This window comes from Myotis lucifugus, unplaced genomic scaffold, assembly GCF_000147115.1.
Source record: "Myotis lucifugus unplaced genomic scaffold, Myoluc2.0 scaffold_55, whole genome shotgun sequence".
Classification (NCBI taxonomy): domain Eukaryota; kingdom Metazoa; phylum Chordata; class Mammalia; order Chiroptera; family Vespertilionidae; genus Myotis; species Myotis lucifugus.
Genome location: NW_005871103.1, coordinates 4557403 through 4572892, shown reverse-complemented (window position 1 = coordinate 4572892; position 15490 = coordinate 4557403). Strand labels below are relative to the sequence as shown.

At 50.3% G+C, this 15490-nt stretch overlaps 1 protein-coding gene across 1 annotated transcript in view; it reads left to right on the top strand.

The window, feature by feature from the left end:
* Nucleotides 1-15490, top strand: part of PTPRG (protein tyrosine phosphatase, receptor type G) — a 654131-nt gene that overhangs the window by 545964 nt on the left and 92677 nt on the right.

Here is a 15490-nt window from a genome sequence, read left to right as displayed (position 1 = left end):
ACACATACGTGTTCAGATTTGGTTACATGTGGCCAGACAGTTCCCCAAAGGGGTCGTATGTACCCACAGTGTATGAAGTTCCTGTTTTTCCAGCCTTTGGGTGTCTTTTTTTAAGGCATAATCTACATACCATAAAATCCAGCGATTGCAATTGTACAAGTCAATAATTTTTAGCGAATTTATGGCTTTACAGCCATTTTTATCGCCCCAGAAAGATCGTCATGTCCACGTGCACCAGTTCTTCCTCCTGTGGTCTCTTCCAGCCACTGCTGATGTGCTTCATCTTTCCCTTGGTGTGAGGAGCTTAGGATTTATCCAGGATGTATATGCATGTATCGTAGCTTATTGCTTTTTATTGCTAATAGTCTATTTGTTTTATATTTTTAATAACAGCTTTACTGAGATTTAATCCACATACCATAAAGTTCATTCTTTTAAAGTGTGCACTTCATTGGTTTTTAGTATTTTCACAAAGTTGTACAGTCATCACAACTCTGTATCTGCTTTCAGAACATTTTCATCACCCCGCGAAGAAACCCCGCCCATCAGCTGTCACTCCGGTTCTCCTTCCTCTCCTTTTCCCCGCCTCCCCTCAAGTTCCCGCCAACCACGACTGTGCTTTCTGTCTCTCTGGACTTGGCTATTCTGGGTAGCTCATATAAATGGAATCATGCAATAGATGGCTTTTTCTTCTCGAGCCGATTTAACATCATATTTTCAAGGTTCACCCATATTCAAGCACGTATCAGAATTGCATTTCATTTTACTAAATACTATACCATTGTATAGATATGCCACATTTTTATCCATTTATCAATTCATAGACATTTGAGTTTTTTCCACTTCTTGGCCGTTATGAATAATGCTGTTAGGAACATTCATATTTAAGTTTTTGTATGGACATAGTTACTCTCTTGGTTGTAACCCAGGAGTAGAGTTGCTGAGTCATACTCTGTGCTTACTGTTTTGAAGAACTGACACACTGTGTCCCGAGGGGCTGCCCCCATTGCCTTTCCCATCAGCAGTGTAGGAAGCTCTGGCTTTCCCACATCCTCACCAGATCTTCCACCTCTTTCATGTTGCCATCCTACAGGAGGGGGAGTAGTATCTCTTTGGGGTTTTGATTTGCACTGCCCTAATGTCTCATGATGTCCTATTTGCTATTCAGCGCACAGGCCATGGAACCATGGTCCACGTGCCCCAGTGTTTCTCCTTCCTTCCGCCCCAGAAGACTCGGTTCCAGGGCACCACAGGCCAAGGGCCACCCGCAGGTGCTGGCATCACCAGGCAGTGGGAGGACTGAGATTGTTGACTTTAGAGAATAAATAGCCAAGACAGAAAAAGTTCCTTCTCTTTAATCTTCCGCAAAAAAAAGATTTCAGAAAGAGAAGGATGGTATTCTGTAATTTTCAGGTTATTCAAAAGGAACTGATCCTGTCTGATTGACAGTCTCTATCCAGTCATTACTGGGAAGCTCTCAGTGCCTGGGAGAGCCATGATGTTGAGCATGGAGCTATGTACTTATCGGGCTATTGTCACAGAAGAAAGAAAAATCAATTAATCACATAGGACAGGAGTCAATAAACATCTCTGTCTGAGTACCAGACAGTGGGTCCTGTGGTCTCTGTTGCAGCTACTTAGTTCTGCCACTGTAGCATGAAGGCAGCCATTGTCAGTATATAAAATGACTGGATGTAGAAATAAAAAACTTAACTTTGCTCTGGCTGATTTGGTTCAGCGGATAGAGCGTTGGCCAGTGGACTGAAGGGTCCTGGGTTCGATTCCGGTCAAGGACACATACCCGGGTTGCGGGCTCCATCTCCAGTAGGGGGTGTGCAGGAGGCAGCCAATGAATGATTCTCTCTCATCGCTGATGTTTCTATCTCTCTCTCTTCCTCTTCCTTCCTCTCTGAAATCAATAATATATATATACATATATATACACATATATATGTATGTATGTAGATATATATATATATATATATATATATGTGTCTGTGTGTGTGTGTATTTAACTTAATTTACAAAAAATAGGTGACAGGCTGGATTTGGCTTGGGAACCACAGTTTAGTGACCCTCTAATGGATGGCTTTAAATTTGCTTTAAAGTAACTATTTTCTTGAAAATGATAGTAGCTGTGACTGTGAAAGTGCCCATTGGTTGGTTTTATTCTTCCATCCCACTACAAGACCCTAGGACTAATGAGCCTGTTAACTTGGTAACCAACCACTCAGCAGTTCACCTTAGCACCAGGTCATTTGCCACCAGAAGTGTAAGCAGAGCGCAGCGGACTGAGTACAGCACCCACCTCCTCGTTCCCCTGCTGCGCTCTCCAACTCGTGTGCACCGAGCAGCCTGGGGGGGCTGCCTGCGCTTCTGCGCCCCGTCCTGCCCTCTGTCAGGGTGATTGGATGTACTGGAATAGAGAAAACAGAATCAAGCCTTTTGATGCCAAGAATGAGACACATTGGCCATGTGAGACACCGAAGACAAGGGGGCAAAGTCATCTTAACGTTGTATTCTTGCTGAAGAAGGACTTGTAATGGATGTCACCCAAAAAAAGTCTAAAGCTTTCGTTCCAGTAAATGGAAACCGTATTTAGGCTTGTTTAAGGGCCATGGAGTCGCCAGCCTGCCCTGTATCGGTAAATAACGTGGACAGACTTGAGGATTTAATGGGCTGTCATTTCCGTTATTCTGCAACACACCCGGGGCGCTCGGAGGATGGTTTGGTGATTAAGTGCCGAATGCTGCCCATTGTGAAGACTTTTGGAACAGCGAACAGAGAGAAATAGCTTTCCTCCCAACAACATGAAACATATGGTTTATTAATTTAATGAAACCTGTTTGAATCACAGTGGGATCAAAACCACTTGATCTGATAAATTGATTGGATGAATTAATTAAAGTGACACCGTATGACGTAATGAAAGCAGAGGAAGTGGCGGGGACACTGGGCTGCCCGTGGACCCCGTTCTCCTAAGCCAGGGCCGTGCTTTTGGAAAAATGGTCCTTGCTTCTGTCAATGGAGGGATCCCTTTTTTAGCCACATTTTCAGTTCGTGTTTTGGTTAACAGCAGTGTGAGGACATGTACCACCGCGTGAGAATGCTGAGGGCCTAGCCTGCTTCCAATCGGCACACACTGAGAGCGAGCTTTAACTTCCACCCAAATTAATGAAGAAGTGAATCCGCGATTGCTTTTCCAGACGTGGACATTGACATCGAGGTTGTCTGCTATTTGGGGAGAAAATACTGATGTTGTTCTATTTTCGGTTTGATCATTTCCACTCACCATGCTAATGAGCTTGCGTTATTTTCTCTCATTAGCAGTAGCTCTGATAGGAGCACCTAATTCCTTGGGAGGAGCTGTCTTCCCAAAACTCGTCCCTCCGTTGGCTTGCTCCTTGCAGAAACTTTCACCCAGAGAAGTGCAGGGAAGCACGTGGTTGTGCAGCCTCCTCCTTTTACAAATAACTACCATTTAGCTGTTACTTTTCCCCCTGAGGAGTGATCAAGAACGAAGGCAAAAAGTAGGACTGGTTTTAAGGCTGTCCACACTTCTGGGCCCTCCCAGTTTTGAAGGTCATGCCATGTTACATCAAACATTTGTACATGCTTGGACATCCCGTGAGTTACTATAATTTTATGTTCTTCTTCTTCTTTTTTTTTTTTTTTTTGCAAGCCTCGCGTAGCAGTTTATTCTGAATTGACCAGCATTTGGCACTATGAACATCGTCTCATTCCTTGAGATGTGTTCCTTTTGAAAAACAGGATTCTAGAGAACGTGCATTCTAAACTATTGCAGACGTTTCTTTTTAAAAGCTTTATTGTTGAAAGTATTGCATATGTCCCCTTATAAAGGAAGGTGCCTTTGATGGTTGGCATGGAGTTGATATTTCACAGACACTTCATGTAGCATTAACTGCCTCGGCTTCATGTTTGTAGCCAGTGAGTTTCTTGTCATCTGTCAGGCATCTTGCTTCCCGACTCCAGGCTGTGCCCGGAGCACCTGCAGCTGAAAGGCTGTGGGAGGGGTTTGTGTACCTGAAGCTGTGGGAGCCTCCTTCGGGCTAGTGTTTCATTTACTCCCCGAAACAACCTCTGTCGGGACTCAGTTTCTTTTATTTTTTATTTTCTAATCCTCACCTGAAGATATGTTTATTGATTTTTTTTTTGAGAGAGAGAGAGAGACCGGGGATCGAACCCACAACCTAGTTTTGTGCTCTGACCGGGAATTAAACCTGCAGCCTTCTGGTGAACTGGATGACACCTGGCCAGGGCAGAATTCACCTTCCATTTATCAAATATTTGTTGAGCATCTACTATGGCACTAGACACGAGGGAGAGGAGTTCCTCATCTCGGGAGGACATTTTAGTGGCGAGAAAGAAATCACGTGGCACACGTCAACCAATGGAAGAACTTCGTGTTGTTGCGAGAATACGTCAGGTGGTGACTAAGTGATAGGAGGGGGGGAGCAGTGGGAAAGGGATCTAGGGACCTGCCCTGGACAGGACAGGTGGTGCCAGGGAGCCAGCCCGGCAAAGTTCTTAGAGGGAGAGGTCATTTGCAAAGGCCCTGGGGCATGGGAGGCAGCATGGAGAGGTGGGCAAGCGAGGGTGAAGGGTGGGAAAGACTTTTCTTGCTAAGGATCTAAGGTTTTATTCTTACAGCAGTGGGAGGCCTCTGTGTGAGCCCTCACTCTGTGATGTGAGGAGTGTTTGCAGAGGACCTGGGGTGGAGTCTGCGAGACCGGCGGGAGGCTGATAGAAATATTCCGGGCAGGATGCCAGTGGTTGGATGCCAGCGATCCTGGCGAAGGTAGACGTGATCCTTAGGGAGGATTTGGGACTAGAGCCTCTGAGGTTTCTAACAGTTTGGAGGGAAGGTTGTGGGGGTGCAAAGAGAGAAACGCGGTGGTGTTGTTTCTCTTTAATAGATGAGGGGACTGGGACTCAGAGAGAGCAGGTGATTGTCCAGAGCCCTTCGCCAGGAAGTGGCAGAGCTACGCTGTGAGCCCAGACCCTCTTCGGTGCAAAGGCAGCGTCCGCTCAGTTTCCAAGGACTGCCAGGCTCCGATGAATCCACAGCGGAGGCCTCTCTGTTCTAGCTGCCAGCAGGCGGCTCGAACAGTTTATTTATTACTCCTTCCCCGAACGAAGGAGCTTTGCAACTGGATGTGCTGTGGGGATAGGGTGCTCTTCCTGAAGACCGGAGGTGGCTTTTCACAAGGAACCAGTCTTCGTTTGCTTGGTGTGCTTTTGGCAGGTGATGCTGGGTGCTCAGGGCACAGGCTGCTGAGGCCTTGATCATAGGCTCAGTCGCTGGGAGGGCCGGTGCACCCTCTCTATCTGGGCCATGGGGCCTTCTTGGCTGACTGCCTTGTGCATCCATGAATCAGCAGGGCCTCACACAGTGCCTAGGGCAGAGGTCCTCAAACTTTTTAAACAGGGGGTCAGTTCACTGTCCCTCAGACCATTGGAGGGCCGGACTATAGTTTAAAAAAAAACTATGAACAAATTCCTATGCACACTGCACATATCTTATTTTGAAGTAAAAAAAACAAAACGGGAACAAATACAATATTTGTATTTGCATGTGGCCCTCAGGCCGTAGTTTGAGGACCCCTGGCCTAGGGCATAGTAGGCGAACAGTCATTGTTCATTGAATGAATAAGTGAATGAGTGAATGAATAATGAGACAATATAAGGCACTGGGTAAGAATATAGATTTTGTAGTCAAGCACACCTGGACTGAAATTCCGGGTCAACCGTTAACTTTTAAATCTTTTTTGCCCTAGTTAATGTCTAAGTCTTGTTTCCTTGTCTGTAAATGAAGATCATAATTACAGTCCCTCCTTCGCTTGTGGCCCTTTAAGTGAATCAGTGCAGGGAACATCTATGACAGAGCCTGGGACATGGGAAGTACTCTGCAAATAATTGTGCTTTCTTTTTTGTTGGTGTTAATCCTCACTCAAGGATATTTTTCCCATTGATTTTCAGAGATTGGACGGGAGCGGGAGAGACACACACACACAGAGAAACATCAATGTGAGAGAGACAACATCTGTTGGTTGCCTCCTGCACACCCAGCAACCAGGGCCAGTGATCGAACCCATAATCGAGGCACGTGCCCTTGACTAGAATCAAAGCCTTCAGTCCAAGGGCTGATGCTCAAACCACTGAGCCAACACCAGCGAGGGCTAATTGTACTTTCCTGTTTGTAGGTCAGCAGTGGCTTCTTTGTATGTTTCAGAACAACCTTCTACATGTGACATGGCCACTGGAGAATAACTTTCAGAACAGGGGACCATGCTCTCTTCCTAGTGGAAGTGCACAGCCAGGTTGTTGGAAATTGCTAAAACCTTTCCAATGAAATCCACAATCATCAGTGTGGCCTCCACACCCTGTTTCCCTCCCCAGCCCCATCTTGCACTTCACTTCCCTTGGCATCCAACCCTTCAGTCCACCAGCTGTTCCTTCTGCCTGGAAGGCCCTGTCCACCTCTGGGCCTAAGCAGCCCCTCTCAGCCTCCACAGCTCAGCTCCAGGGTCCCGTCCCCAGGGAGGTTTCCTGGCTGCCTCTGCCCAGCCCCTTGTGTCTAAACACCAGTACTTTCTCTTTCAGCCTCATGTCCATGCATCTGTGTGATTTTTTTTTTCCTAATATTTAGTTCTCCCATTCCCACATAAGCTCCATGAGACTGTCTTCTTTTTTTTTTTGTTGGAGCGAGTGCAGTGTTCACTATTAGCTTCTCAGTAAATATTGGATGGATGGATGGATTGATGGATGGATGGATGGATGGATGGAAGGATGAATGGAGGGAGGGAGGGAAGTGTGGACGGAAGGTGAGGAGGGAGGGAGGGACAGATGGACCGAGCTCACCCACACATGCCATGGGCCAGAATTAAAAAGATTCCTTTCACAAGAAGAGACAGAGTGGGGCATGGGATCTCGCTGGGCTGCGTGCTCCCGTGGGAAAGGCTGGCCAGGCGTTTGGAGTAGGATTCCACGTCACTTCCCGGAATTGGAAAGGCTCCTAGGATTGGGGAAGCCATCTTCATCTTACCATAAGCCACTTGGATGGGAGCGTTCATCTCAGACACCCTGGAGAGGGCTTTCCTGTCCTTCCCAGGGAGCAGCCGCCCTGCCCGCCTCACAGTGAGAATGAGGCATGTGGAGGTGCAGGCGCCGTGGCGGACGCTGCCCGGCAGCCCTGCTCCTGGCTGGGAGCTGTTGAGCTGATACCTGTAACAGGCGCCGAGGGCGGCTGTCGTCTTCACACTATAAATATTACCTAATTACTTAAGCCTCCGTCTCCAGGCAGGTGTGGCAGTGTGATCTTCAAGGCCGACTTGGCCACCCTCCTATGGCTTCAGCTTTTCTTTGCTCTAGAAAAACCTTCCTTAGCGTGGGCTTTGTGTGGGCGCTGTGGTGCTCACAAAGTCTGGAAACTAACCAAGGCCACCAGCACTCTTTCCCAGAGTGACTCACTTCCCCTGTCTCGCTAACCAGGGAGCATGAGGCCGGAGGTGTGTGCGTCTCCTTGGAATCACAGGAGGAGCCCCGTGGAGACAATCTGTCTTCCCCACTCTCCCGCTCGCTCCACAGACACTCGCTGGTTACGGTTGTTTTTCTTCAGGGACAGTAACTTGGACAGAACCCCGGCTCTCTCCTGTCACAAGAAAGTCTCTCCCTGGCCGGTGGCTCTGTTGTTTGGAGCATCATCCCATACCCCCAAAGGTTGTGGATCCGATCCCTGTCAGGGCGCATACGGGAGGCAGCTGACCCATCTTTCTCTCTCACATCGATATTTCTCTCTCTCTCTCTTCCTCTCCCTCTGAAAATCAATGAACATATCCTCGGGTGAGGATAAAAAAAAAAGAAACGGTCTCACCTCATCCGCCCTGAGGCCTGTCTGTAAATTGGAAGCCCGCATCGAGTCCTCTCTAGTCATCGTTTCTTCTCAGCACAGCTGGTGGTTGTCATGGTTGCCACATCACTCTGGGGCCCTCTCTGGACTGGTTGTGTGATTCCGAAGCACCGGCGTGGACCAAAACGAGTGTCTTGGCTGTTCTGTTTAAAATCTATGCCCGTGTTCCGAAAGCGCTGTCTGTATGTCTGACACTAAGTACCAACAGGTGTTATTTATCAAGCGCACGGTGCCTGCAGTTCCCATGCCCCTGAGCTGGCACCGGCAAAGGCTTCCCGGGAGAGGGAGGAAGAGAGACCCTGCTCAGAGAAGAGAGTAGTAACCACTGAGAACTGGGCACTCACCAGCCAGCCAGAGCCCAGCTCCTTGGAGCAGAGGGACCTGATTCCGGAGGGTGAGTGGCTGGTCCCGCCCAGGTGCTGCACGTGAGTCCCCATGAGGGGCACTGCCTGCACAGAGCCTGGTCTGTCCATGCTAGTGGCAGACCCCCGCCCTCACCTCCCTCCCCCGCCGCTTTCCTCTGGGTCCTCTTCACCAAGCCCAAGTGGGGCCACTTGACGCCAGTTCCCAGGTGAGGGAGACCCTGGAGCCATACCATTGAGGGCATCCTTACCACAGGCCAGTTGGGGCAGGTGCCACATCTAGGGGTCAGACCCCGGCGGCATCCCAACAATCGGGCTCATCCTGCGGCCTCCCTGAGCCAGAACTGATAACGAGGCAGGTGCCGGATGTTGAATGTCAGGCAAGACCCAGGACACTCTTTTTAAATATATTAGGTAGCAGGCTTCGGTGATACCTAATTCTAAGAGAAAAATTATTTTAGGGCCAAATAAGAAACAGGCGAGGGCACCCTGGCCTCTGTCTCTTAATCACGTAGAGTCGGTGGTTTAATGAAGCCTGGCCAAGCCGTCCGTGTGGGTCACTGATGCTCGCTTGCCATGGCCATTGGGGTTGCTGACAGACAGCTCCTGGGGTGTAGATCTGGGGTGGGGTGTAGGTGACAGTCTCCAGTTCCCGAGGGCAGCTGTGGGCCCCTAAGTGACCCAGGTGTTTCTTCAGGATAAACGGACCATAACGATTCGCAGTGGTGGGAAGTGGGAGACTGAGCTAGAGGAAGCCCAGTTCCAGGGCAGGGTGCTGGCATCTGCCCACCCGGCCTGCACCGGCCTCTGGGCTCAGACTACCTCAAGGCAGTGGGAAGCCTTGGAAGTTAAAAGGTGTCACGTGGCAAGGATGCTGTGTTCGGTGAGAGAGGGAGACGTCTACTTGGCCCTTTCGGCAGGAAATCCCAGCACCTTCAAGTTGAAGGAGGGAAGGGCCCCCGGGTACATGGGACGCAGCCCTCCACCCAGGGTTCCAGAGGCAGCTGTCGTCAAGTGGGGCCGGGAAGACGCATCATCCTGAACTTTGCCACCTCCCTTAGCGCCAAGCTGAACAATGCGTTTTCCTGCACAGGACATGGACACCTCCCATGGCCATTAGCTCGCAGAGGAAGAGGGAGGTGGCGTAGGAAAGAAGACTTTAAGGCGGTGGGAGAGGTCAGGAATAGTATCATGGGGGAGAGTCAGAGCCTCGTGTCCACCTCTGACCCCCCCCCCCCCACACACACACACACAGGCGGCTGCTGTGGGATTGAGCGTGTGGCTCTGTTACATGCACAGCAGACACAGTACACGGTGCCCTGACAGGATAAGGAAGTTTGCAAACTTGCTGTCTTCCATGGCAGTTGCTACACAGAGACTGAATACCCAGTCATTGGCTGGGAAGCAGAATTGCACACCAGGGCTTGTTCGTGGAATGGAGCGGGTGCTGTTGGTGGCGTAGAGGAAACTCCACAAGTGAAGTAGGAAATGTTCTTCCTCCTGAGAAGGGAAATAGCACCCTGTCCACCTCCTGTCTTTCTTCTTCACTTTCACACAGAACACTTCACTTCTGACGCTTCTGGTCACCACCTGTGACCAGCAATTCTCTGCGACACCAGCTGGGTGTCCTACAGTTTAACTCAGTTCTGACACCATCTACCTGGAGATAGTGTCAGATCCCACAGGTTGAGGCCTCAGTCCCACAAGACTCCTCCCACCCACGGCAGATGCCAATCACAAGTAACGGATCCCCAGGTAACCCACAACTTCTATCTGACTTGGGTACATATCAGAGGTTCCCACAAGTCCCTCTTTGGGTTCCATTAATTTGTTAGAGTGGCTCACAGAACTCAGGGAACCACGATCACCAGTTGATTAAAGGATGTGATTAAGGAAACAGATGAACAGCCAGATTGGGAACTCCCTGAACCCCATACTTTTGGGATTATTATGGAGGCTTTGTCACGTAGGCATATCAATTATTAACTCTATTTCCAGACACCCTGCCCTCTCTGGAAAAGGAGGGAGGGGTTGAAAATTTCCAGTCTCTAATCGTGGCTTGGTTTTTCCAGTGACCAGCCTTAATCCAGAAGGTATCCAAGCCCACCAGTCACAAAAGATGCTCCTAGTACTCTGATGACTAGGAATTTACAAGGGTTTTAGGAGCCCTTTGTCAGGGACTGGGGACAAAGACCAAATATTAGAATAAGAGAAGACATGCAAATAGCCAACAGGTACATGAAAAGAAGATACTCAGCATCATTAATCATCAGGAAATGCAAATCGAAAGGACAATGAGCTATCACCTCAGGCCTGTTAGAATGGCTATCATGAGAAAGACAAGAAATAGCCCTCGCTGGTTTGACTCAGTGGATAGAGGGGTTTCCTTTGGACTAAAAGGTCCTCCAGTTCAATTCTGGTCAAGGGCACATTCCTGGGTTGCCGGCCCAATCTCCAGGAGCGGGTGTGCCAGAGGCAGCCGATCAATGATTCTCATCATTGATGTTTCTATCTCTCCCTCTCCCTTCCTCTCTGAAATCAATAAAAATAAAAATTAAAAAAAGAGACAAGCAATAACAAGTGCTGGCAAGGATGCAGGTGGCAATGAAAATTGATGCAGCCTCTGTGGAAAACAGTATGGAGGTTCCTCAAAAAAGTAAAAGTAGAACTACCATATGATCCAGCAATCCCACTTCTGGGTGCTTATTAGAAGGAAACGAAAATCCTGACAATGAAAGATATCTGCACTCCAGTGTTCACTGCAGAATTAGTCAAAATTAGCAAGGCATGGAAACAACCTAAGTGTCCATGGATGGATGGAAGGATAAAGAAATTGTGGCATATATACAGTAGCCTATTGTTCAGCCATGAAAAAAGAATGAAATCGTGCGACAACATGGATGGACTAGAGCAGCCATGGGCCGGATCCGGCCCGTTTGAAATGAATAAAACTAAAAAAAAAAAAAAGACCGTACCCTTTTATGTAATGATGTTTACTTTGAATTTATATTAGTTCACACAAACACTCCATCCATGCTTTTGTTCCGGCCCTCCGGTCCAGTTTAAGAACCCATTGTGGCCCTCGAGTCAAAAAGTTTGCCCACCCCTGGACTAGAGGGTATTGTGCTAAGTGAAATAAGTTAGAGAAAGATCCATACTATAAGAGTTCTCTCATATGTGGAATCTAAAAACAAACACGTTTATAGATACAGAACTGATTGGTGGGGGTTAAGTGGTGGATGCGTTTCCCCCTATGGGCCGTAATCTCCGGGAGGTCAAGAGCCATGTCAACTTGTGTTCATCTTTGTGGCTAGTTCCTGGGCAGGGTCCTGGCGTATAGTAGGTCCTCAATAACTGTTTAACAATAGCTACTCCTTAGAGCACACTTCCTACACGTCAGCCAGCAGGTGCTTGGGCACGTCACGCATTTATCCAAGACCACGTAGCTGGTACTTCCAGAACTGAAGTAGTCTGACGCCTGAGTGAATACGAGGATGAATGACCCCTTGGATCTCGGTCTCTAAAACAGACCTGAGCAGATGTGATGATGGAGCCAGCAGCCCCACTGAATTACAGTGAGGAGTTGATGACATAATTGGTGAAATGCGCTAACTCAGCCCGGAGCCAGGCTTGGACTTGGTACTATTGCTGTGTCAGCACAGACTGGCACTGAGGGAAGGCCTTGGGCGTGGTCAGCCTGCACGCTGCGTATATGTCCAGCATCCCTGTGAGAGCCTGAGGGACCTGGAACTTGGTGTGCATTTCTGATGGGGGAGGATGGTGATTGGGCAGCAGCGGGTGTTAGAGTGGGGCCTTGGAAGAGGTGAAGGCTGGAAATTGCAGACCCTGGACTCTGATCTGTCACTGAGAACAGAGAAGCTGGGAAGACAGAGAGGAGGAGTGGGAAGGAAGCTTTTTTGTGCGAAGGATTATTAACCCGCAGAAGCAGCCATGGACCTGAGGCTACAATAGGCTCATAGCCCTTCGTGGGGCCGTTTTCGGATCTTTAAGCACTTTGACGAACCCTCCTGACAGCTTGATTCCCACCTGCAGATAGGAAGGCAGATGTGGGAGGTGTCTGAGGCTGGAATGCGCACGACCCTCCGGTGTGGGATGTGACAGATGGGGTCCCCGCTCTGAACCCTCCTCCCCACTGTGTCCTTGGCCAGCCTGGGACCCCAGTGCTCTCACTCATCTTGAGTGGGGAGAGTAATTGAAGTGCCTCCTGGATCACCTGAGAGGAACCCCCGGCCCGGTCCATGGGTCCTAGGCAGCTGGCGGCTCCAGCCAGATCCTGTTGGGAGCTGTAACTCCCCGGATGCTGGAGCGGGTCCCGCTGCGACCCCCTCCCTCTGGTTCTGGCACCTGGCCCTGCACACTCCCTCTCCGGAGACCTTGGGCAGGAGGGGAGGGAGGGGACCAGGTTCCAGGTTTGCAGTTCTGCCTGGTCGGCTGGGGGGATTTGTGTTCACGGAGCCCTCTTTGATACAGCCCTTCAAAAGGGAAGTCCTTCCCTGAGGCCATTTCTTTGGAAGTTTCCCCTAACCGGCTCCATATTCAAGGTTTGAGCTGAGCTGGGGCGAGAAAGGAAACACAGGCAATTGAGCTGGGGGAGGGGGGGGGGCTGAGGTGCTGTTCCATTGGAACGGTCCCCTCTGCCTGAGAAGGGACAGTGCCCGCTCTCTCCCTGCCCGGTCCCCTCCCCTGGCTCAGGCCACGCTGGCCGGACAACACCCTTGGGGTGTATAATCTCGCACCCCACCCCACCCCACCCCCAGTTTCATGCTGCTGACAAGCTTGGTGGAATAGTGGCACCACGCGGCTGTGTTTGAGCTGTGCTGTGTACCTCTCGGAATCCTGACCAATAATTGGCCTGTTGTCTCAGGAGAGAAAAGGAGGAGGCAGGGTGCCTGGGAGGACCTTCAACTCAATATTTTAAGGCACTTGGAAATTACACCGACTTCACACCACGAATCACAGTGGTATATCTAACACCCCAAATGAAGAGGGGTGGGGTGGGGTGGGGTGGGGTGGGGTGGGGTGAGCACCTCCCATGCACTTACGGAGCCACTGAGAAAATACCCTGGACATTGCTTTAGAGCCAGAGGACCCTGGGCTTTGCTAGAAGCCTCTTCACTATTCAGGAAAGTCTAGGTTCACAGTCAAAGGTGGTTCAGATTAAAGGCAGAACTTCTCAGGGCTGGCGTGGGCATCGTCCGAGGGCTGTGGGAAGCAGGCAGACACCAGTGGGAATGGAAGCAGCCCGAGGAGGGGAGGCTGGTGCAGGGAGCACCTCGCAGGGGGATGTGTTTAGAGAGGCTGCCAGGTGTGCTGGGGACCGAGGTCAGTGCTGAGGACACACGTGTCAGCAAAGGTGTGTCCTCCCTGTACCTTCGAGGCCTGGGATCAGCAAACCCAGACTCACCCACCACCACCGTTTGTACGGCCATAAGCTGGGAATGGTTTTTATGTTTTAAACGGTTGAAAAATCACAGGCAGCGGAAGACTTAATAACACGTGACCAGGATGTGAAATTGACATGCAGCGTCCATGAGAGAAGTTTGATTGGCGCACAGCCACACTCATCCCCATGCATGTCGCCTGGGCTGCTTTGTGCTTCGAAGGCACAGTTGCTTATTTGTGATGTATGGAGACTGTATGGCCCGCAAAACGAAAATATTTACTACCGGCTCTTGGCAGAACAACTTGGCCAGTCCTGCTCTGAGTCCTCCTGGTGCTCTGCAAATGCCTCCTCCAGGTCTGGCCACAGGGCTCCTCCCCCTCAGCGAGGTGGTAGAGGGAGACAGACAGCAGAAGGGAAATGTCTGTTCCACCTGCCCGCCACATACATCTGGATGCCACTCCCCCACCTGCAGACCCCCGGCCCGCAGCTCAGAAGTGGTCTGTGGAGGCCAATGGGGAACTGAAGTCCTGCCCTGGTGGGTGGTCCTGTCAGAGGAGAACAGACATGCCTCCTTCGTGGGCTCAGTGCAGTACTTTCTGGTACATTGAGGTGGTGGAGTTCTGTCTCTTCATTCCGAGCAGCGATGCCAGGCTCCATTCGCTGACCAGGAGGTATCTGCATGACTTACTGAGTAGAGCCCACAGCAGCAGTAAAACTCCAGCTGTGATGCTGTAATGCATCATCCCCCTTTCCATCAGATCATGTGTCTGCTTTTCTGCGGGTAGGAAGAGATACCTGGACGCCGACTCCCCAGCTAGCTAAGGATACTCATCTCTGGGCGCTGGAATTTGGGGTGATTTTTTTAAAAAAATTTCTTCTTACTTTTTCTGTACTACTTGGGTTTCTTTTTAAAAACATTAACATGAATCATCCTAATCAGCAAAGAGAACCCAGCTATTTTAATTTTAAAGAATAAATAACAGTGGTTGCATCTGCGTGTGATAGAATGATTTATGTGGTGATGATGGAACCATGAGAGATCCGCGCATCCCATGCAGCCCACTGCCGGTCAGGGGGTGAATGGGAATATGGCAGGAGCTGAGAGAAGATGCAGAAGTCAGGGTGTCTGACATGGTCGTCACTGCAAGGAACCGGAGCTCCCAGTATATCAATCTTGGTTCATTATTGGCATGTGCAGGTCTTTTCCTGACTTTCCCTGCTCTGCCTTCCTGAGAAACTTGAAGGTTGGGGTATTTGAATGGTATGTCAGCGCCACCTAGTGTCCACGCCGCCACTCAGCCTCGTCTCTGTGGAGCCTTCGCTCACACTCTTTGTTTGATGTCCCTGCTCCGGTGGCATTTGTGTGGCAGGCGGCGCGATGCCCCCAGGGTTCTCTGGGGCAGTGGGGATGCCTCATTAATTTATCCTTCCTCCTGTCGCAGCCACAAAGCAGAGCTCTCGGCTGCAGCGTGATTTGGCAGTTGAAGAGCGAGCGGATGCCTCCCTGTCAGAACCGATGTCCTCTTTTCTCCAGCGGCCAGCTCCTCACAGCAGGGCCGGTGCCTCCGGCGGGGACGCCGTCCTGCTCCCTGGGGTGGCCTGGGGCTCAGGGTTCTTGGGGAAGCTGGCTATGGTGGGCTCCTGGGAGACACCACAGCCACGTCCCGTCCCTCTGGCTTACCTCCTCCCCTCAACCACCCCTCCCGCCCCCAGTGTCGTCCTTACTCTAACCGTTCGCTCTAGAACCGCAGTTCTTTGTCCCCCCTCCCTGGTCTCCAGCAGCGAGCAGCTGGC